The sequence below is a fragment of the Vicia villosa genome, linkage group LG1, assembly GCF_029867415.1.
Source record: "Vicia villosa cultivar HV-30 ecotype Madison, WI linkage group LG1, Vvil1.0, whole genome shotgun sequence".
Taxonomy (NCBI): Eukaryota; Viridiplantae; Streptophyta; class Magnoliopsida; order Fabales; family Fabaceae; genus Vicia; species Vicia villosa.
In genome coordinates this window covers 147,340,642-147,352,235 of record NC_081180.1, presented here as the reverse complement: position 1 = coordinate 147,352,235, position 11,594 = coordinate 147,340,642, and the positions used below count along the sequence as shown (strand labels likewise).

Here is an 11,594-nt window from a genome sequence, read left to right as displayed (position 1 = left end):
CAACTTAAAAACGGTGGCCACATACAAGCTTTGGCCAGGGTTTTCAAATCGTAGACATATATTTAGAAATATTGAATCCGGAGTGTGAAACTGTGGCCTTTCTATCATTTGCCACGGTTAACAAACTGCGGATAGTTTAAGCCGCAATAGTAAAACCGCGGCATTATAATTTTCACTTCAAATTGTGGTCCAAACCCAAAAAAATATAGCCCGCCAGAATTTTCCATTTTTTTTAGTTTCCCTCTCCTTAATTTTTTTTAGATTAAAAAAAAAAAAGTTAAAAATGTAAATACAATTTCAATGTTAGTTTTCGTTCACAAATGGAAATAGGGTTAGAGATAGTGAAATCCGAAACTCTCTCCCTCCTTCAAGAGAAGATCGTGAACGGTGATGGTGGTGCGGCTGATTCCTCTCCTCCGATCGACAACAACAACTACCATTGCTTTCTTCTTTTTTCATCACAAATGGCAGCGCGACCTCCATCTCCAGCGATATCTCCTTTCCGTCTCCGTTTGATCCTCTCCGTCTCCGATTTTTTCGATTCATGTTAGTTTTTGTTCAACATCATGTTTTATTAACTTAATTTGTTTGATTTTTACAGAGATTAACACAAATTCTAAAAGGGAAAACGAAACCCTAGTTGTGAAAAAACGAAGCAGAATAGGGTTCGAGAAGAAGAAAGTTGCACTGTAGAGAGAACTAAGGGACTGGGTAGCGCGCCATCTCCCGTGTACGATTCTTCTTCCCAACCTTCACCTTTCTCTTTTCTCTGCGTACAAATCTAACCCTTCTTCGCCTTTTTTGTCGAATTCGCCTTCGATTTTTGGACATCATTCCGGTTTCTCTAATGAGTCTGGTACTCCTCCTAAACCTCCTAGGAAAGAACCCAAGACACCCCACAAGGTAACCTCTTCTATTTCTTCTCTTTTCCTTTTGTGTATGTATCCGTGTCAGTGTCGGTGTTTATATTTCTTAGCTTATCTCACGAACTTGTGATCATTGACAGGTGAGGGTGCTGAAACAGATTGGAGTTTACTATTGTGAGGTCCTTTAATTGGATTGGATCTATAATGGACTCCATTGATGGATGTTGAGAGGCTTTATGGATGTTGAAAAAGTACAAATCTAACATTGTCTGAGGGCTGAGTTGCTATCTTTTGTTCGGATAATCTTGTCAGTTGGTTCCTTTCTTCATTTATTTTATGTCTTCTTCAACATTCTAGCTGCCTGCGTGATTATGCCCCAGTTGAGGAGAGAAGAGTTTTGGTGCGCTTTCCTGTCTTACTAATATCTCTAGTTTATCTGTCCTATGTTTTTGCAGGTTGACATGCCATAATTGGCTCCTATTCACCTATTTCCACTGCTAAAGGAATTTTAGTTAAGGTGCAGAACAAATGTACAAGTACTCTCAGCTTTCCTATCTTGATCTGCTAACAAACTTTCAATGTTGACATATTTATTATTTAGGGAGTTGATGTCATGTTTAACAGTTAATTTCAGTTAAACTTGGATGTGATGTGATACATTTTCTCTTTGAATTTAGTGTTTTTCATAGTTATCTATGGTAGGGTGGCCAATTTATTTCTAAGTTTTGGCCGTCAGTCCCGTTCTCATATATACTTGTGCAATTTCTTTACCATCAAAGATAACTAATATTACTTGTTCAATTTCTTTGGTATAAATTTGCATATGGTAGGGTGACAAATTTAATCTATTATTTTTGGTTGCCAATCTACACTTCTCATTTTCACTTAATGTATTTTTCTTGACAAGTTAAATTTAAATGTCATATATCTATGATCTTCATGGTTACTAGCCAATGAAGATAATTGAATCTCACTTCCACTTCATGTGATGTGTATCTATGCTCCACATGATCAAATCAAACACTTTTCATTCATAAAGAAAGAATCATGAAAAGAGACATTAGCAACAGAAAAATCAACATTTCTGATTTTTTCATTAAACATATAATTATATCAACTCTATCACATGTGTCTATCAACCTAAGTGGATTGTTTCAGACACAAGCTAAGGTTGTAGTTACAAAGCAAAATGTCTATAAACTTCAATTTACAACAAATTGGCATATTCATAATCATATTCATGATCATTTCTTGCCTTTATTTCTAAAGTAATAGGCTTTTTAAATTCAGCAACGTGAACCCTTTTTGCAGTTTAATGTTCCAGCTGCTGCAGTGATGGAAGCAACTACAGATGATGGTTTTGCTGCTAAACTTGATGCTCTTGCATAGCTTGATGATGAACCTGCTCCTGATGCCCTAAAGAATGCACCATTTAACATCAAATCTCCACTTGATCTGCAATTCCAATTCTTCCACTGGCTTTGCCCCGCATTCTCGCGCTTCGTCACCTGAAAAATTAGTAAGAGCCCGACTTGGTAACTTCATGAAAAAGTGATCTTATTTTTATTGTCCCTGTTGTGTTTTAAAAGTTAAGGCTTGGTGCCCTCTGTACTCTTTTATTTCTAGGTTCGATTGACAAAGAAATTGACTCTAACTCAACTCGTCGGAGTTGCACGTCGACACCGCGATTTATAAAATAGGTCATTTAATATATGCTTTGCCAATCGGAGCTCTACAACTAGTGTGGATCCGGTATGAGCGTGATGGAAATGAGTCACAGAGGTAAAGAATTTCTTTCCATTCACTACAAGAAATTTCTTTACATATGCCTTCAAACCGTCCCCTGCACACAACTACACCACTCTTTCTCTTTGAAACCACTAAGCATGATTGTAGTCTCGTCGTCGAAAATGTGAGCATATAAGTATCTTTATTCTCCTATCTTTCAAACATTAAGCTGTAACACAATTTAGTCACCATCTCTATCTCCCTCTTATATGTTTTGTGGTTTCTTTAGGGATAATTTATCTTTGTTATTTAGGGTGTTCTTTCAATTAATTGGTACACTGCATGATAAACTAGAGTTTGAGATTTTTTTTAATGTTGGTTTGTGTGATCAGTTATAATTGATTGATTCTTTTGAACATGAAGCTGAATCGCAATGTGTGATTCATACATAATATGATGCATTTGGATCTGCCATGGCAGTTACAGAGATGGAGACCCAGGAGATGGAGACCCAACTGACAATGCTACAAGAATCTATACATGGTTTACTGAGGTTTGAAGTTACATTACACCACTTTTAAGTAAAATTTTGGGGTTTAAGCATGGGCGGACCTAGTAATAGGCAGGGTGTGGCTATAGCCACACCAGATTTTTCAATACCGCCACTTTACTGCTGCTCAGAAATCACCGCCATGGACATCGATTTACCGTTTTTCGCACGAGTCTCCAACCACAACTCACACATCCCCGACAAGCTTCACATAAAAGGTAACTATTCTTCTCTTTTTCCATTTTTTTGACATTTGTGGTGATGATTTTGTTTGATTTGTATGTTGGTTAGTTAAGAGAAATCTTGAAAGAATAGAGAAAGTTGGAAGAAAGGAAAAGAACCAAGTGAGTTTCTGATATTTTTCACATCTATGTGTTTAGTGTTTAACGTGTACCTTTATTTAATCATTGCCAAGTGTCAGGCTATTAGTGGGGAGTAGTTTTAGACTAAGTCAACTTATTCCTATTGAATTTGTTTTCCTTTACTGTAAGTTAGTGGTGTCAGGGGTGGAGGTGCTTCATATGCCTTTAGGATTATTTTTTTTCTGTTTTTATTGTGTATTATTGTTATTGATAGATTTAGTTTTTTCCTTTTAAATAGTTTTTTTAAATAAGTAATTTTAATTAGTTTAACTAATTTGATTTAGGTGATTTAGTTGTCTATTAAAAATACAAAAAATACTAATCTCACTTTATTTAGCTAATAAGATATAAAAATGAAATAATGTTAAAGTTTGTTTTTATCAATTAATTTTAGTAAATTCAAGCTCTCACTTAATTTGTAAATAGTTCAAAATCTGTATATAAGTTGTTAACAAGTTCAATTAACAAATAAATCAAAAGACAAAAATAAATCTTTCAATTGTATCTCTCTCTACTCTCACTAAAATTATGAAACTATTACTGAATTAAATAAGATATTTGATAGAATTAAATCAGATTTGTATATGTTATATCAAGTTGTAACTATATTTAACAAACTTCAATTGTATCTAAAATCCTCTAATTGTATGTAACATTTAGAATGTGTTGCTGTGAAATACTGACAATTTAAATGCAGGATATACGGCTCATGTGATGACATTTGAGGTTGGAGCAGTGCTTGAGGATTCCAATTGGCAGGCTCCTGTGTACTGTTTCAATCAGACTGAGAAGATTTTGGAATCGGCTGAGAAGATTTTGGAATCGGCTGCTGTTCGTGGTGATTCTTTTGGGAGTTTGATGAGAGGCAAATTTGACGATGTTCGTGACATTTAAGGAAATGGATTAAATTGTATATGCCTTATCTATTTCTGTTTTGGGGATAGGTAAGGATTGTTTAGTTTAGTCAAATATTTATATCAATTTTCCATCATCGTCTTGTAGGGATATGGATGCATATTGTTTTCATCCAAGCTCATATGTCAAGTTCTTTTAGTTCATCTCATCTTAAAATTTTGGGAGATGATGAACTGAATTGCTAAGTCTCATAAGGGATAAAATATAACTTATTTTGATGTAAATAAGTAATCTAGTGATTAATTATATGAGTAGTAGTAATAATTTTGTAATACCTCACAAATCTTGTTGACCCGTATATTATTGTTAATTATATATATATATATATATATATATATATATATATATATATATATATATATATATATATATATATATATATATATATATATATATATATATATATATATATATATATATATATATATATATATATATATATATATATATATATATATATATATATATGTAATGATACAGAAATAAACTGTGGCAAGATAAATGGTTTAGAAAGCATAACATATAACAACAGTTTTAAATATGTGGTCATAATCAAACCGTGGTTATATCTTGAACCAAAACTGTATCGTAAACGTTAAATTGAAACTGTGGCTTTACCATATAGCCACAGTTTTGCCGTCATGGCAAATACAAACCGCGGCCTTAATCAAGCTACTTAAACCGTGGCCTAAAAAAGCCACGGTTGTCAAAAAGGCGTGGTCTATACCAAAAAACCGTGGACTTTACTTTAGGCCACGGCCGCATACTCCACAGTTGGATTTTCGTGGCCAAACCGTGGCCTCAGCGTTACGCCACGGTTACTTTGCATATAGTCTCGGTTTCTTGGGCGTGGCAGGAGACCTTTTTTTTTGTAGTGTGATATGGGACCGAGCTCTTGGAATGCCACTTGAAAGGCCAAAAAGTGTCACATTGGAAAAACTCGAGAAATTGGCCGGTGCATCATCATGAAATTAAAAGCACCATTTATTTGTTGATTGCTAAAATACATTTTGCGGTGAATGTAAGATGTTGTTTACTTGAAAATTTTAGTATGATATCAACGAGGTCCATTCGTTGCCAACAGTCCCATTCCACTAATTTTTTTGGCTGTTTGTCTGCATTTTCAGATTTATAATATTTGGGTATTTTAGGAAAAGGGTGGATTATCACCCTCACAACTATTCTCAAAGTGAATGCATACCAGTAAGTTACTTACAAATCATGATACCTTGCTTCTTCAGGATTAAGGAAGTTTTTTTCACTTGGCTTTTGGAGCATTGGACTTGGTGCTACTTCCTGTGTTATATCTCTTTCTTTATTTGATATAAAGGTGTCATTTACATTTTTTTCAATTCTCTTTAACCAATCAAGATTTTTCACCAATATTTCATAATTTATATGAGCAAGTTGAAGTGATATGAAGGGTTGGACTCAAGAGCTTTTCCGCATCTCTAAAGCTGGATGGGGAAAGCATAGCCAACATGATTGCTGATTGGTAATGTTTATCTCTTTTAAATGGCCATCTTTTTGGCATAAGTTATATTTTACATGTACTATTGCTTGTCGCTTTAATGCATTATTTGAATGATTGCTGATACGCTTTAATGCACTATTTGAATGATTGTTGATTGCTTCAAGAGGAGGAAAAAGAGAAGGCCTTGCAGTATCATAGTGAGCGCTTGAAATTGCTTATGGTCTCATCAGTACTCCACTGAGGACTATACTTAAAATCATCCAGAATTCTAAGTATATGTGGAGATTGTCACAATGCTATTAAAATCATGTCAAAGATTGATGGAAGGGAGCTTATTGTGAGGGACAACAAGAATTTTATCACTGCTAGAATTTTACTGAATGCCTTATGGTTTCTACCATGTTCTTCCGACACTAGGATTTGAGTTTTAATTTTTCTATTATTTTCTCTCTTTTTCTATTCACACATCAGTTTGTTTGAGTTTTTAAAAGAATGATTGCAAGGTTGTATTAAAAGATAATTCATTTTGTAAAAGTATCCACTATATATCATATATCAGTTATTATAAAAATAATTATTTGTAGAAATAGCAAAATTATTGTCATTTCACTTCAAAATCATTTACTCCAAAATTATTGTCACTTCACTTCAAAATCATTTACAAATAAAAAAAAAGACAATTATGCAACTAACAGTATAACATCCCACTTTGTAACTAACAGTATAACATCCCACTTTGTTTACTTTTCAATAAGCAGAAGTCAATTGTTTGTCTCTCATTGGTCCAATTTAATTTTTTCCTCTTTTTCTCCGTAACATTTTTAGCTATTTCTCATCACTTTCCCCAACACAATTTTTACAGATTCTTACATGTTATTAGGCTGTATTTTACGGGTCACTATCAACATAATATATATTTTATTTATTTTTTCAAATGTTAAAAATATTTTTGTTCTCTTTCTGTCTCATGGGTCAATTTTTTCTTTGTATAATTATTTAATATTACGTAATTCATTTCAAATTTATTTGTATTTAAATAATTCTATACCATATCAATTGCATGATAGTATAATGTATTTTTTTTAATTTTAATAACATTAAACATATATTTATCTCACGGGCCACTAACAAGTAAATATTTATTTTCCTTTAATCAATCATTATTTTTATTTAAGAGACAAAATCTTTATTTTAAATATTAATTTTTTCTCCATCTCACAATTATATTTTTTCTTCTTTGTGTATGATTATTTAATATAATTAAATCTATATGATTACTGTTCATTTTAAAAAAAATGTTCATTTTAAAAAAGATAAATCATTTCAAATTTTACATTTGTATTTATTTAGTATTATCTAAATATTGTGACATTAAGACTCATTCATGTTTAATCACAATAACAAATATTTTATTGTTATTTTTTTTCATAATTATTATTTTAGTTATTTATACAATATCATAATTAAATTACCCGTGCGGGAGCACGGGTCTCTTACTAGTTGCATGTACTTGATAAATACACAGTTTAAAAGTTCATACATTCTTTTTATTATATTTTCGTGATAAATTAGAATTTTATCATAGATTACTTGCAAAAGAACTTAATAAGGGCTTAAGGGCTTAAGGGCTTATGAATCTTACATATTTTCAACACTTACCCATTAGTAATATTATTAGAAAATTTCATAGCCTTTAAGGTGTTCTTAATGAAAGGCCATTCTAATCTATCATAGGCTTTAACCCTATGTAGCCTTTCTTAATACTTTTACTGTTATTGAGGGTATGGAATGATTTATAGGCCGATATGATATTATGAGTTATGAGTTTGCTAAGAAAGAAGGCACTTTGAAAAGGACAAATAATGGTGTTGTGGTAAAGTTTTATTCTATTAGCTATGGTTTTGGCTATAATTTTTATAACAACATTAAATAGACATATAGGCATAAAGTTAGAAGGGGTAGTGTGACTCTTTATTTTAGGAATAAGACATAAAGTTTGGTTTAGTTTAGAGAAATTACTATTGTTGTTGAGAATGTTGGGAACTTCAAAGTCACCTCATTGCATCATCCATATGAAGCAACATTGACACTTATCAAATACTGAATCCAATTATATTCAAAATTTGTCATGGAAATTCATCCAAACTCATAGATTTTTACCTCGCATCCGAGCTTAGTCTAAGCGAAAAAAGGTATCACATATGTATGACATCTCATCTTAAGAAAATTTCATCTCAATTTTTTTTAATTTTTCCATACGTCCAAGATTTTAGACCAATTACCTATTAAAATAACTAAGAATTACCTAAAAGGCCTAAAAAAAAATGTATTCTTGAAAGTTCGCCATGGAAATGTAAGAACAAGATTGGTTCTGCATCTGACCTTAGGTTTTGATAATAAATTTATATGTTATCTTAAGGAACAATTATATACACTAACGATTTTCTTTCTAGTGTGTGGCTTTTGCCTTACAGGTTCTGACTCCGGTAAGAAGGCGTGTGACGTTATTAGGTTCTGAACTCAACACTCTGGAAGAATACTAGTGCTGTGTTACAATGGAAGTCAAGATTCTAGAATGCTACTTATGCAACGGTTCCAAGGAACGTTAGTACAAGAGCTTTTGATCATGACTTTGTAAGGAAGATTTGGAGGCCTTATAAAGCTTTACTTCTGTGTCCCATGTTTTGAAGATGCCGAAGACGAGGTTCTGCTGAACAAGTTCTAAAAATCTGAAGACATCGCTTCTGAAGACTAAGTGGTGAAGACTCTGAAGACAAGGTTCTGCTGAACAAGCTGTGAAGACTCAAAGACTTAGGTAATGAAGACTCAAGTTTTAATCATTTACAGCATGCTTCAATCACTATACAATCAGAAGCCTCTAAAGACTTAGAAAATCAAGAACGACTTGCGTGTGATGGTGAGAATAAAAATACTAACATAAATTGTGACATTTACTCTTATAGGGTGGCATAAGAACAATCCAACCTGTACTTATTATCTACCATTCCCACCATGACTGACGAGGACTTTACAGGTGTACTTTGTATTTCCTATTCTACCCTCCAACCGATCTATCCTTCTCTATAAAGGAAGTCATTGGAAGAATTTGAAATCAACGATTCAGTTCTACAAAACTACACCAAAGCGCTGCACAAACTCTGTTAGAGAAATCTTTGTATCATTTTGTATTTTAGCAAGGAGCTTTTGTTCATATCTTGTTTATCAACACTTTGTGTTGTTGTACTTAAATATTGTGTAATCTTCTTATTAGAAGTATCTTTGTAACACACACTTGTAATTAACTTGGTTGATTATTTCCGTGGGGGACTAGGTGCTAGTCAGAAGCCTTGAGAAGACTGTGACTGCGGTCATAGTGGTTTCACGATAAGGATCAGCTAAATTTGTTGGGATTGTCAGTAATCATAAAATAATTGTGGTTGTTTCCTTGAGAGACTAGGTGCTAGTCAGGAATCTCAAGAAGGTATTGGCTACAGTCAGTGTGTGATTGTCTGTAATTAGTTTGGTTATAATGGATTAAGTCCTTATTGAGAAGGAGAAATCGCCTTGGCGGGTGGATTGGAGTAATTTTGTTAATAGTGAACCAGGATAAAAATAAACGTGTTCATATATTTTTATTCATTTGTTAACCTTATGCTTTGTGTTGCGAAAAAGATTACTTTTGGTGCAATCCAATTCCAATCTGTCATTTCTTGTGTTCTTCGCACCTAAAAAAAACACATTTCTTAAAGAGAAAACAAGTCCAATTTTGAGGTTAAAACCTATAAAAGATTTGAGTCGCTCGCCCAAGTATAAGATGGAATGATGCAATACAATAAACTAATCACTAGGTTATCGTAGAAAACTATCACACCTTCAAATCAAACTCTTAGAAATACTGATGTGTATCCACTGTTCTGGAATATGTGGATCATATTCAATCAAGATGAGTGCAATCACTTATTTCTGAATGATTTGTGATAATGAAGTCATGTTTGTCTATTAATGATCTCATCGATAAATAATGAAAATAAAATCTACATGAAGCGTATACGAGTCTATCATTAAATCAATTCATCTATTTATTATCTATATCAACGGGAGTCATACTTAACATCCTCATAGTTTGATGTTTGCTCAATCACTTAGACTTTATTTGAATTGAGTTAAAAATGAAATGTGGGGGTGATTTTAATAAGTTAGCTCATTTGTATGAATGTGATTAAGATAAATTCAATATTTTTTGTCTCAAGAATCTTAGGGCTAATTTGATGGTTAGGACAAGAGACATGATAATGATAAACGTATCATATTATAGTTCTTTCAACATGTTGACGAGACAATATAATGTAATAAGTTAATCTTAAAATTTATCCTTTCATATTTTTCTAGTTAAAATTCTTATTCTGAATATAAGTCAAGTTAGAAACCAACAAAATAAGATAAGGAAATAGTTTTTTGATTTATCCATATATAATATAGTTTAGAATATAGAAATTGAAATATAATAAAATATATATAATAAATTTAATAAAAAAATAAATAATTAATAGTTAATTTTTAAAAATGTGTGTGATTTTGTTATAGAGGTTATTTTGTAATTTAGATGATTTAAAATGATAAAAATCTATTAAATTGTTGATAAAAATTACAAAAACATGTGTATTAACATAACTTTTTAACAAATTAAATATATACATATTTTTTTACAATGTTAGTTTTATCATTTATCTAAACATATATAATAAAATTGTTAAGTTACTCATGATTTTTTTTTAAAAGAAACATTTAAAATTCTTTTTAGTGTCCATTATTAATTTTATTAAAATTATATAATTATTTATTTGTTCTCATTCTTATAACTTAATAGATTGATTGTGAAAACATTTTATGTAGAACAATGAGTTTGGATATATATATATATATATATATATATATATATATATATATATATATATATATATATATATATATATATATATATATATATATATATATATATATATATATATATATATATATATATATATATATATATATATATATATATAGGGCATATCATATGAGAATGACATATTTATATGAGAATATGAGAATGAATCCGAACCATTGAATTTTAAAATAAATGGAGGAGATTATGAGTGAATCTTTTTTTTCTCTCTTCTACTTCATTTATTTCAAGATACAGGAGAGAGAAAAAAAAGATTCACTAATAATCTCCACCATTTATTTTAAAATCCAATGGTTCAGATTCATTCTCACATTCTCATATAAATATGTCATTCTCATATGATATGCCCTATATATATATATATATATATATATATATATATATATATATATATATATATATATATATATATATATATATATATATATATATATATATATATATATATATATATAGGGGACGACTCAAGTGAGAACACTTGGTTAGTGTGAGAAATGAGAACAATGAATCACGATCATTAAATTTTGATTTTGTTGATTTTAATGGACTTGATTGATTTATCTTTCTAGGATCCTTAATATTTATTTTAAATCAACATAGAAAGAGAAACCAATCCAGTTTATTAAAATCAACAAAATCAAAATTCAATGGCCGTGATTCATTGTTCTCATTTCTCATAATAACCAAGTGTTCTCACTTGAGTCATCCCCTATATATATATATATATATATATATATATATATATATATAT

At 31.0% G+C, this 11,594-nt stretch overlaps 1 long non-coding RNA gene across 12 annotated transcripts; it reads left to right on the top strand.

Moving 5' to 3' along the window:
- The first annotated feature begins 309 nt into the window (after window positions 1–309).
- Window positions 310–4,724, top strand: LOC131644442 (uncharacterized). Of its 12 annotated transcripts, none has more exons than XR_009296469.1 (7): window positions 310–504; window positions 602–903; window positions 1,007–1,383; window positions 2,178–2,385; window positions 2,493–2,648; window positions 3,018–3,488; window positions 4,204–4,724. It is a non-coding gene; the product is annotated as an uncharacterized LOC131644442 (long non-coding RNA). The 12 variants fall into 12 exon arrangements; XR_009296462.1 differs by having other exon boundaries at window positions 310–510; XR_009296463.1 differs by having other exon boundaries at window positions 310–903; window positions 1,007–1,173; window positions 1,322–1,383.
- Window positions 4,725–11,594: the final 6,870 nt, after the last annotated feature.